General features: G+C 47.9%; 1 non-coding gene across 1 annotated transcript; it reads left to right on the forward strand.

Moving 5' to 3' along the window:
- Positions 1-1018: 1018 nt before the first annotated feature.
- On the forward strand, positions 1019-1124 carry LOC138093697 (U6 spliceosomal RNA). Its single transcript, XR_011146133.1, has one exon. It is a non-coding gene; the product is annotated as a U6 spliceosomal RNA (small nuclear RNA).
- The last annotated feature ends 10184 nt before the right edge of the window (positions 1125-11308 follow it).

An 11308-nucleotide genomic window follows, 5' to 3' on the forward strand; every position in this document is an offset into this window, starting at 1 on the left:
CCAGGGAGTAATGGCACGCAGGTCAGAATGAACAGCCAACCTGCGGCCACATGGGTGTGAGTTAGGACCTGGGGCTGAAGGGTAGAGGTTGTGATTGGATGGGGGCGGGGCTACAGATGAAAAGCATCACATCCCTAACCAGGCCACACCCAAGGCTCACAGACCTGCACAGATGAGGGTGCCGGCTTTCTTGGATTATCCATTTGGTCACCACAGTCCAAGGAGCCCCTGGCCACCCAGAAGCAAGGAATCAAGGTTATTCCATCATCTTCTACCAAGAAGTTATTTAGCCCTATATCTTTTGCAGAGCTGCTGCTGCTGCTGCTAAGTCACTTCAGTCATGTCCGACTCTGTGTGACCCCATAGACGGCAGCCCACCAGGCTCCCCCGTCCCTGGGATTCTCCAGGCAAGAACACTAGAGTGGGTGGGGGACAATTTTATATACGGTCTCCACCTGCCACGCAAATCTTTACCCAGGCTTGTCAGATGGACCCTGGCTGAAAGCACATTTCTTCCCCAGAGAAAAGAAATATGTCACTGAAATTATCTTGGGTTCCATAGGTGACATTAGTACAGCCAGACTGCAAAGCATCAAGTGCCAATTTACACGGCAGCTTCTGTTGCACTAAATGGAAATCCTACCCTTGTGTCAATTCTATGGCTGAGAAAACTCCCCAGCCGCAGCCCTGGCACTGGGCTGCACTTGGGCCCAGGGGCCACTTATCTGCCATGTAGGTGGATTCTGCGCTGCTTGGCTCTAGAGGAAAATGCATCTTACATAAGGTGCTGCTCCACAGATAAGTCTGTTGTTAATATGCCTCAGACTGCCTTGGCCGCGGCTATTATCACGGATACATGCAACGTACATCTTTTTTATCGGTATGCATTGTACTTAAGGTAAAAAAATAAAATAAAAATAAAAAAGGAAGAGAGACCACAGGATGTCATTTGTTTTTTTTTTTAAGTGTTTGCTACAGATTCCACCCATACCACATAGTACCCCCACTGAATAAATTGGAATACCATGCTGGCTTCATACACCCAAATTAGAACAATACAGAGACCATTAGGCTGGCCCCCATGCAAGGATGACATGCAAACTCATGTGCCATGGTTTTTTTCTTTTAATAAAATTTTAAAAATTAACTTTTTAAAAAAGAGGGGGGACCTCCCTGGCAGTCTAGTGGTTAAGATTCTATGTTTCCAATGTAGGGCATGCAGGTTTGATCACTGGTTGGGGAACTAAGATCTCACATGCCATATGGTGTGGCCAAGAAATTAAAAACACATAAATAAATTTTTTTAAAAAACTGGAGCATCAAACATACATTAGTTAAATGTGTAGGTTTTTCAGAATGGACTTTTCCACAGTTCACTGTGATTCAGTGGTCAGTGAGTGAGTGAGAGTGGCTCAGTTGAGTCCAACTCTGCGACCTCATGGACTATAGTCTGCCAGGCTCCTCTGCTCATGGAATTCTCCAGGCAAGAATACTGGAGTGGGTTGCCATGACCTTCTCCAGTGATTCAGTGGTATGTGTAGGCAACATGCCTAAGCTCAGCGCTCCTGCCGCGACTCTGTCCCATCTTTCAGATGTATGGAGTACTTTTTCCAAAAAGTGAAAGAAGAGGATTTGGTGATGAATTCTTTTAGCTGAAGGAATAGAGGAAAAGTGGGTGTCCAGGGTGAATCTGAGCTATGTCTGCTTTAATATCTGAAACTGATCGACCCAGGGAATCTGAGGCAGCTCAACCTAACACTTGCTCCAACAGAAGCCGGCATGCAGCAGACAGAGTCCCAGCTGCACTGCTGGGGGAACGCCTGCCCCTCCTTGGAAGATCCTCGCCTGCATGGGGTCTTCAAACAGGGCTGTTTGGGGGTATTCAGGTGATGCCAGCACAGTAATCTACTTCCCCACTTCCTGGACTCAGGAAGGCAGAAACTTGAATGATGGCCAGTGATGAAACCAACAGCAGAGCCAGGCCAGGGCCTGGAGCCCAGGGCCAAAGGAGTCCCAGTGAGCTGACTGTATCCACATCTCTGGCCTAATGTCCGCGTGTGTGACACCTGGAGGGGACTAAATGACAGTGACATCCCCCGTGCTGTGTGTGTACAATGCCTCCTCTAGCTTGTCCTCTCCACAGATGTCTGGACTTGCTGTTCATCAGGGGGCAGCTGGCAGTCTCGCTCGGGGTCCCACTTGAGCTCTGGCAGCGCTCCATCCCCAAGTCCAGACCCCAGACTAGGATTGGTACTGAAAGGAAGGGATTCCAAACATAAGTGGATCTGAGCACATGGATGGAGACTAGAAGGTCAGCACCAACAAGGTACAGGGATCCTCTGACCAGGCTGTCCAAGAGCTTTGTGCACCACCTGTCACAATAGGGTGTGCCGATGGCTCCAATCCCAGTGTGCACAAAGGCTGGAGGGGCCTCCATGCTCCACCCAGACCCCCTGGGGTCCCTTTCACCATTTCTGCATATCTCCCTCTTGGCTTCATTATGCTTTTCTCTAATGGCCAGTATCCCACTTCAGGGATTCAGGTCGTTTAAACTGAGGTCTGTTCACCAGTCCTGGACAGAACTGAAATGTAGAAAAGAGTCTTAGATGTCTTCCAGAGCTTGATCCAGACCACCAGAATTCTCTCCAGTCCACAACTCACCTATTCATAGCACCCTCCAGGCCCCCTCACCTCTTGGCTGATCCCATGTCCCAACTGCCTGCCTGCCAACCACTGAATCATTTTTATGGTTGTCAGCTATGTGACACAGAGCACAAAATAGCTAAATTAGGAACCCCAGTACTCTTCTTCCTTACCCTCAGCTGCAAGAGCTTGGAAGCATATTTAACAGTGTCACACAGAAAGCCCCACAGTGCCTGCCTGCCCTTGGTCCCAGATCCAAGACTCTCCCACCCAGTGTGTTTTTAAATGCCCCTCCCACTGTAGATCGAAGCAGCAAAGGACACTGAACAGAACAGAAACCAAACATCCAGACCCCAGAAATAGGCTGAGTGCCCAGGTTCAGGGAAGAGAGGCCAAGGAATGAGGGACAGCAAGAGAGTAGGAGGAAAATGACAGTCACTCAGCACACACGGCCCCCACCTCCACCCCATCCCATCAGGCTGGCAAACAGTCACTCCTCACAGGTTTGAAGCCAGAGCCCAGTGTTCATTCATTTGAAAACAGACAGTAATTACCTATATGCTCGTCCACAGATCAGCAAATAGTCAAAATGACAGATTTACTTCGCATATCATATCATATCATATCATATCATACAAAGCTGAGGAGTCTTCTGTCAACAGTAAAAGTAACTCTGTCCAGAGTAAGTCCAGAATTGAACAAATTACACTGTCTGCCTGTTTGTCTGTTGGGTCAGGACGGTAAGTCACCTTGGGGCCATTGGGGGACCCTTCTTAATTATGCATATTAAGGCCTTACATATATTAGGGGAGAGGATGCTAAGGCCCCATGGGGATGCAGGTATATAAGTCCCTACTGCTGATGCCCTGTAGGAGTGTAGCAGGATTATGGGGTGCTGTGAAGCTGCTGCCTGACACCCCATGATTCGCAGAGCTCAGGGGAAAGGCAAACATCTGCAGCAGGAGCCAGGATCTTCTGAGAAACAAAGGGTCTAAGATCCAGACTTGCAGCTAAGAAAGCTGTTGGGGACTTCCCTGGGGGTCCAGTGGCTAAGCCCCCGAGCTGCCAATGCAGGGAGCCCGGTTCAATCCCTGGTCAGGGAACTAGATCCCACATGCTGCAAATAAAAAGAAAAAAAAAATCCCACATGCCCCAACTAAAAGATCCTGTGTGCCGCAATGTAGTCTAAGATCCCACATGCCACAAATAAAGTCAGTATAGCCACATAAATAGTAAACAAGAGAGGAGAAAACTAAAAAGAGAAAGAGAGAGAGAAAGAAAGCCGTCAGGGTGGACAGGTCTATGGGAAATCTGAGGTGGGGACTCAGGCTCTAACCTGAGCCTTAGGCCTGGGGTCAGGGCTTGTGGGAGAGACAAGACCTGGCTGGGGCCTGCGCTGCACCCTGGGGGTAACAGCCAAGCAGATGAGCAAAAATTGAGTAAAAACTTGGATGACAGGGTGAGAATTCACTCTGCAGAGGACAAGCATCCATTCATCTATGGCCAGATGCCCAGTGATGGTGATCACAGTTAGGTCCCAAGAGGTAAAACATCTGTGGTCCTGGAACAGCATGGGGTGGGATATGGAAGCCTTAAAGGAGGTTCTCATCACCCTTAGTCAGAGCCTGCAGGGACTCCTCCCCAGGGTAGGTAGAAACATCAAAGCAAGAAGATAGAATTCTTGCTTCAAGTTGGTGGTATGGCTCAAACATAAGAATCTCAAAGCAAAACAGAAAACAAGACTCCAGTCTAAACGGGTGGGCCATGGTAAAGGTTTGCACAGCTGAAAGAAGAGAAGAAAGACTATTTTATTGGCAACCCTATCTAGGGGTCTACCGGCCCTGCCACCATCATCTCTGGAGGTCAGCTGGGGACGAACCTCTACTGGGACTTCATTCCAGAGTGCCAGCCCACTCCCCTTCTACTCTGTCACCTTCATAAAGGCCTGAATTGAAGAGCTCCCTGCATTAATTTAATACTGATTCAGTCAACATTTTAGACTCCAGAGCAGCAACCTCTTGGCAGCCCCTCTGGGCATCTCCCCAGGGAAATATGCTCCGTCCTCCACCGCAGGCCCTGGGAGAGACACTCACCAGGTCTGGCCGCCCTCACATCCCACAGAAGAGGCCTTGTCCTTTGCTGCTGAGAACAGAGTGCGCCTGGCCCTCAATGGTGGTCCCCATCGCACCCCTCTCCCTCCACCCTGTGAAGTGACCATCTTGGCAGCACCAGGATTTGCTATTCACACAGGAACCCACCTGCACAGCCCACCATATAGCATTCGTCAGCCTGCATTACCTCTCCATAATAATCTCATACATCAAACCTGGGAGAGACCCCAGTTCTGCCTGTAAGCGACTCCGTTAGACATTGAATATCATTATTAGAAGCCCCTCGCTTTCTTGGCTTCGTATGCAAACTCCTGAACTCCCTGGAGTCCCTCCCAAAGAATGTGCCCTGCACCACGGACATTTGTTATTTTGCAGGAGAGGACGCAGAGGCTCCATATCAAATTAACAGCAGCCGGGAGTAGGCGCCAACCAAGACCTACATTGACACCTAGTGGCATCTCTCGGAACTGAGCTGGCTCAGGAGGGTTCCTTTAGAAAAGAAAGTGAAGTCGCTCAGTCGTGTCCGACTCTTTGCAACCCCATGGACTGTAACCTACCAGGCTCCTCTGTCCATGGGATTTTCCAGGCAAGAACACTGGAGTGGGCTGCCATTTCCTTCTCCAGGAGGTCTTCTCCACCCAGGGCTTGAACCCAGGTCTTCCTCATTGTAGGCAGAGGCTTACGTCTGAGCCACCACGGAAGACTAAGCGAAGTGAAACAAAAGCCACTGATCCCGGTATTTACAAATACCTGAGAGGAAGACGGAGTGGGAAACAAAAAATTCACTTTCCAGAACCTCTTTGGTGATAGACAAACCCATACTTCATATTAAATATCTTTTTTTTAATCTTAAATTGGCAGGAGAAGAATTGAAACCATTACTTTTTCATCCCATAGGATAAAGTCTATTGAGAAAGAATGGAGGAATAGAGTTGAAAGCGTAAGTGGAATTCAACTTCACACTGCACAGTCTTCTGATCTAAGAATCCAACCTACATATAGTCACAAAAGTGCACAGAGATAGTCACTGCAGCTGTGTTGGGAATTTTTTTTTGTAATGGAAACTTGATATATTCCATGCTCGCAAAGCAGGAGGAGCTTTGGGATCCCTGGTCAGGAAAATAGATCCCACATGCTGTAACTAAGACCCCAGTAAAGTCAAATAACTTTTTTTTTAATGGAAACAATTTTAAAAGTCCAAATATTGCATAGAAATAGACTATATATTTTTATATAAATATTGATATATTATATATATATACATGAGTGAGTGAGTGAAGTCGCTCAGTCGTGTCCGACTCTTTGTGACCCCGTGGACTGTAACCTACCAGGCTCCTCCGTCCATGGGATTTTCCAGGCAAGAAAACTGGAGAAGGTTATATATACTATATATTAAAAATATATAGATACATGACAAAAGCCATATATATATACATCAGCTGGGTGCACTTGTCATGACTTTGTTGTTACGTAATTCAATGTTACCTTTATTTGGAGTCTCCATCCCTCCTGACTAACCATGGTCAGTCCTGGGTAAAGTCAGGTATTTTATATTTAGACTTAGTGCAGAAGTTTTCTTTCCTTACCTTGACCCTTAGGTTTAGGAGCCTACTTAGTATCCCATTTTAAGAGGAGAGGTGTCTGCTTCCCAAAGCTCCAAATGGAAGCTTTATCACTGACCCCCTCAGCCCCTGAGTCTGCACACTCTGCCCCTAGTGTTCCATAAAACCCTCATGGTTATATCTAACCCCAACAGGAGGGCACAGGAGATCCTGTTTTCCTGTCACTTCCTCCTCATCTTCTTCATCCTCAGCTCTGTCTAGTCTGGGTTTGGGAAGAGGGGAAAAACTGGCAGGGCATCGCCTGCGCAGTCTTATCTATTTCATATCCGGGAATAGAACTTCTCAGATGAAAACTTAAGAATTGGCATATTTCATCTCTGATTCCACTGTGGCAGCTTCCCCAAGGGGATGAGGATTTACCTTCCCAAATCAGGAGTGGAGGAGAGCTCCTGTAGGGAAGAAGGCGAGAAGGGTGGGCGAACCAGAGCTGGTGACACTTCACATATTATCCCACCTCTCAGGGAGAAGGATCTGTAAGGACGCACACCCGGAAGTCCCCTTGTGAGTATTTGGTGGCTCAGTGGTAAAGAATCTGCCTTCCAACACAGGAGACTCAGGAATTTCGGGTTCAGTCCCTGGATTGGGGAAGCTCCCACATGCAGCGAAGCAACTAAGCCCATGACCACAGCTGTTGAGCCGGTCTCTAGAGCCGGGGATCCACAGCTACTGAGGCCACGTGCTGCGCCTGCTGGAGCCCACCTGCTGCGCCTGCTGGAGCCCACCTGCTGCGCCTACTGGAGCCCACATGCCCTAGAGCCCGTGCTCTGCAACAAGGAAAGCCACTGCAATGAAAAGCCTGAACACCTTAACTAGAGAGTAGCCCCTGCTTGCCACAACTAGAGAAAGCCCACAGGCTGTGATAAAGACCCAGTGAAGCCAAAAATAAATAAATTAAAATTATATCAGTTCAGTTCAGTTCAGTCGCTCAGTCGTGTCCGACTCTTTGCAAGCCCATGAATCACAGCACACCAGGCCCCTCTGTCCATCACCAACTCCCGCAGTTCACTCAGACTCACGTCCATCGAGTCCGTGATGCCATCCAGCCATCTCATCCTCTGTCGTCCCCTTCTCCTCCTGCCCCCAATCCCTCCCAGCATCAGAGTCTTTTCCAATGAGTCAACTCTTCCCATGAGGTGGCCAAAGTACTGGAGTTTCAGCTTCAGCATCATTCCCTCCAAAGAAACCCCAGGGCTGATCTCCTTCAGAATGGACTGGTTGGATCTCCTTGCAGTCTAAGGGACTCTCAAGAGTCTTCTCCAACATTATATATATATAAAATAATCATAGGGTTCACACCCTGGGTGAAGGAGGAAGAGGAGGAAGGGGAGCAAGGAAGAAGCTTTTTGATTTATGTCCTTCCTTATCATTCAGACTTTTTACAATAAGCAGCTATTCCTTTTGGAGATTGATTTAATTGGCCTAAAGGTTAAAAATCAAAAGACTAGACAAATCTTGTTAGTTCCCTTCCTATTCTGTTCATCCTGTGAAACCATTGCCTGCAACAGCTCTGCAATAGGAGAGCAATCAGAATACATCATAAGAAATGGGTATTGCCGCTCCCTCGCTTACCAACCCAGTCCCCATCACTGAATCAGCCAGGCCCTATTAGCGAGTTGAGTGTTAACAGTGAGAAAAAGGAGCTTCCTTGGTAGTCCAGGGACTAAGGCTCTGAGCTACCATTGCAGGGGGTGTGGGTTTGACTCCTGGTAGGAAAACTAAGATTCCACATGCCACAACTGGCACAGCCAAATAAATCTGTCTCAAATGGTAAAGAATCCGCCTGCAATGCAGGAGACCTGGGTTCAGTCCCTGGGTTGGGAAGATCCCCTGGAGAAGGCTATGGCTACCCACTCCAGTATTCTTGCCTGGAGAATTCCATGGACAGAGGAGCCTAGCAGCAAGTCCATGGGGTCACAAAGAGTCGTGCATGGTTGATCAACTAACACTTTTACTTTTTATCCCCTTAAAAAAAAAAAATAAACACTCAGAAAAAAGCCCTGGAATAAGCTCCTGTGGTGTTCCATGTGTCTGAGCCCTAAACAAGTGCCTTGAGCTCATCACAAGCAGCAGCAGAAAAGTCGTTTATCTTTAATAGATTTTAAAAAAAAAAACCTATTTGATCAGGTTGTGGAGAGAAAAGGAAGTAGTAGAAAGTTATGGAGATGCCAGTCACATGCTCGGTATTCTCCCATCCTGGACCAAGGAGGCAGGATACACTCCTGACCCAGATGTTTCCTGTGATGGGAATGTGGTCGGTGTGACGGTGGCCCCCTCCCTGTCTGTTCCCAGTGAGGCATGGAGGCCATGGTGCTCAGGAGGGATTTTTTGTTTTTTATTACTTTACTCTCACCACAATCAGTACAGTATCTAAGCTGGAATTTTTTCAGTTGTGGAAGTTTTTCATCTGTTCCCTCTCCTATGATCTCATCAGTTTTTTCATTCAGAATTCCTCTTGGATTAGAATTTCTCAGTCTTCCATGACTCTCAACTTCACATTTTCATTTCTCTATCTTTTGGTGCTTTTTATATGACATTTCTTCCTCTCCTTGGATCAACTCACCTATCAACTATTCTAACCTCTTGTTTAGCCTACATATTAAAGTCTTTTTATTACCAAGAGCAATATTTTTCATAACTGCCTGTTCACATTTAATCATCTCCTGATCTCCTTGCAGAGGTCCTCTTCTATCCTTACCTCTTCAGTACATAACATGACATTAAACTCGAAAGTAATATCCAGGGACTTCCCTGATGGTGCAGTGGTTAACAATCTGCGATCCCTGGTTAGGGAACATTTGGCTGTGCTGGGTCTTCATTGCAGTGTGTGGGCTTCTAGTTGTGATGTGTGGGTCCAGTAGTTCCAGTGTGGGGGGTCTTCTCACGGTGCACAGGCTTAGTTTCCCTGTGGCATGCAGATCTTACGCAGACAGCCTGGCAAGCATGCATGCTAAGTTGCTTCAGTTGTGTCTGACTCTGTGATCCCATGGACCATAGCCCGCCAGGCTCCTCTGTCTATGGGAATCTCCAGGCAAGAGTAACGGAGTGGGTTGCTGTGCCCTCCTTCAGGGGATCTTCCCAACCCAGGGATCGAACCTGAGTCTCCTGCATTGGCAGGCAGTTCTTTACCACCAGCACCACCTGGGTGGTCCTAAATCAACTTGGCTCACTGATGGGCAGCTTCCAGTCTTCCTGCATGCCACAGGGAAACTGAGCCTGGGCACCACGAGAGAAGCCCCCACGCTGGAGCTACTGAGCCTACACATCACAACTAGAAGCTCACATGCTGCAGTGAAGACCCGGCACAACCAAAAGAAAGCAATATCCGAATATTGTACCCAACACCTATTGAGAGGATATAAAAAGGGTTGAGTTGTTGGACATTTCAAGGATGTGTGAAGAGGGTACCTGTAGAGAGAGTGCTGGAGTGCTCTGAGTGTCACTGAACCCCAGCAAAGGGTGGATTGAAGGGCAGTTTATCTTTTAACCCCAACCTTGGGGGTCCCATGCACAGAGCCCAATGTGTCTTCCCTGCTGTTGGAGAGAAAAAGAGGCGGGTGCCTGGCTCACTGGGAGAAGGCCAAGGGCCTGTGCATACAAGGAGGTGGCAGTGTCTAGGGAAACCAGAGGCTAAGGAGGAAAGCTGAGTTGTGGACTAGTCTGGGTTCTTCAGAGAAACCCTAAGGGCCCAACTTGTGCTTCATCCACAGGGGCCACCAAATGTTTTAAGCAGCATCCCTGTCTGCCAGGACAGTCTCAGCCCCCTTGGACCTCCGGGGTCCTGTGGCCCAAATGGCAGAGCAGCTTGCATGGCAGCCTGGACCGAAGCAGAGCCTTCTCTTGTTCTGAAAGTGAAGTCGCTCAGTCGTGTCAGACTCTTTGAGACCCCTGGACTGTAGCCTGCCAGGCTCCTTCATCCATGGAATCTTCCAGGCAAGGATACTGGAATGGGTTGCCATTTCCTTCTCCAGGAGATCTTCCCGACCCAGGGATAGAACCCGGGTCTCCTGCACTGCAGACAGACTCTTTACTGTCTAAGCCACCAGTGAAGTCCTCTCTTGTTCCGAGCCACACTCAAAACTAGCACCTTTTCAGATCATTCAGTAAATGGGCAGGAGAAACACATCACAGGAGGAATATGTTATCCCCAAAATGCAGATAGACCCACTGGGTGTTGTGCCACAATTTTGGTTGTTAGAAGGGCCTGAGCAACAACTTATTCTTTACCTTAGATGCAATATTTTGACATGCCCACACCACTTGAGCCCTAGAATTTTCACTAAGATAGAAGGTCCCTGCATTTTTGTTAGATTTATTTCCCATCCTTTAAAATTCAAATACCAATAATTTGCTAATTCTTTCTCAGTAGGTCTAATCAGCATAATGTCATCAATGTAATGGGCCAGTGTGATATCTTACAGAAGGGAAAGGTGATCAAGATCCCTGTGAACTAAATTATAACATAGAGGCTGGAGAGCTGATACACCCCTGAGGCAGGACAGGGAGGGTGTATTGCTGACCTTGTTAACTGAAAGAAAACTATTTCTGGTGACCTTTATCAACAGGTAATGAGCAAAAAGCAATTTCCAGGTCAATAACTGCATACCAGGGGATGTGTTGAGTTGCTTAAGCAACAAAATCATGTCTGGTGCAGCGACTGCAATTAAAAACACCACCTGGGCCCTTCCCCAGTGGTCCAATGGTTGAGTCCACCTGCCAATGCAGGGGACACAGGTTCAGTCCTAGTCCAGGAGGATCCCACATGCCATGGGGCAACTGAGCCCATGCACCACAGCTACTAAGCTGACATGCTCTAGAGCCTGTGCTTAGCAACCAGAGAAGCCAACGCGACGAGAAGTCTGTGCCCCGCAACTAGACTCTCACCCTTACTCGCCACAACTAGAGTAACCCCGTGCACAGCAATGAAGACCCAGT

The sequence above is a fragment of the Capricornis sumatraensis genome, chromosome 1 (genome assembly GCF_032405125.1).
Source record: "Capricornis sumatraensis isolate serow.1 chromosome 1, serow.2, whole genome shotgun sequence".
In the NCBI taxonomy this organism is placed as follows: domain Eukaryota; kingdom Metazoa; phylum Chordata; class Mammalia; order Artiodactyla; family Bovidae; genus Capricornis; species Capricornis sumatraensis.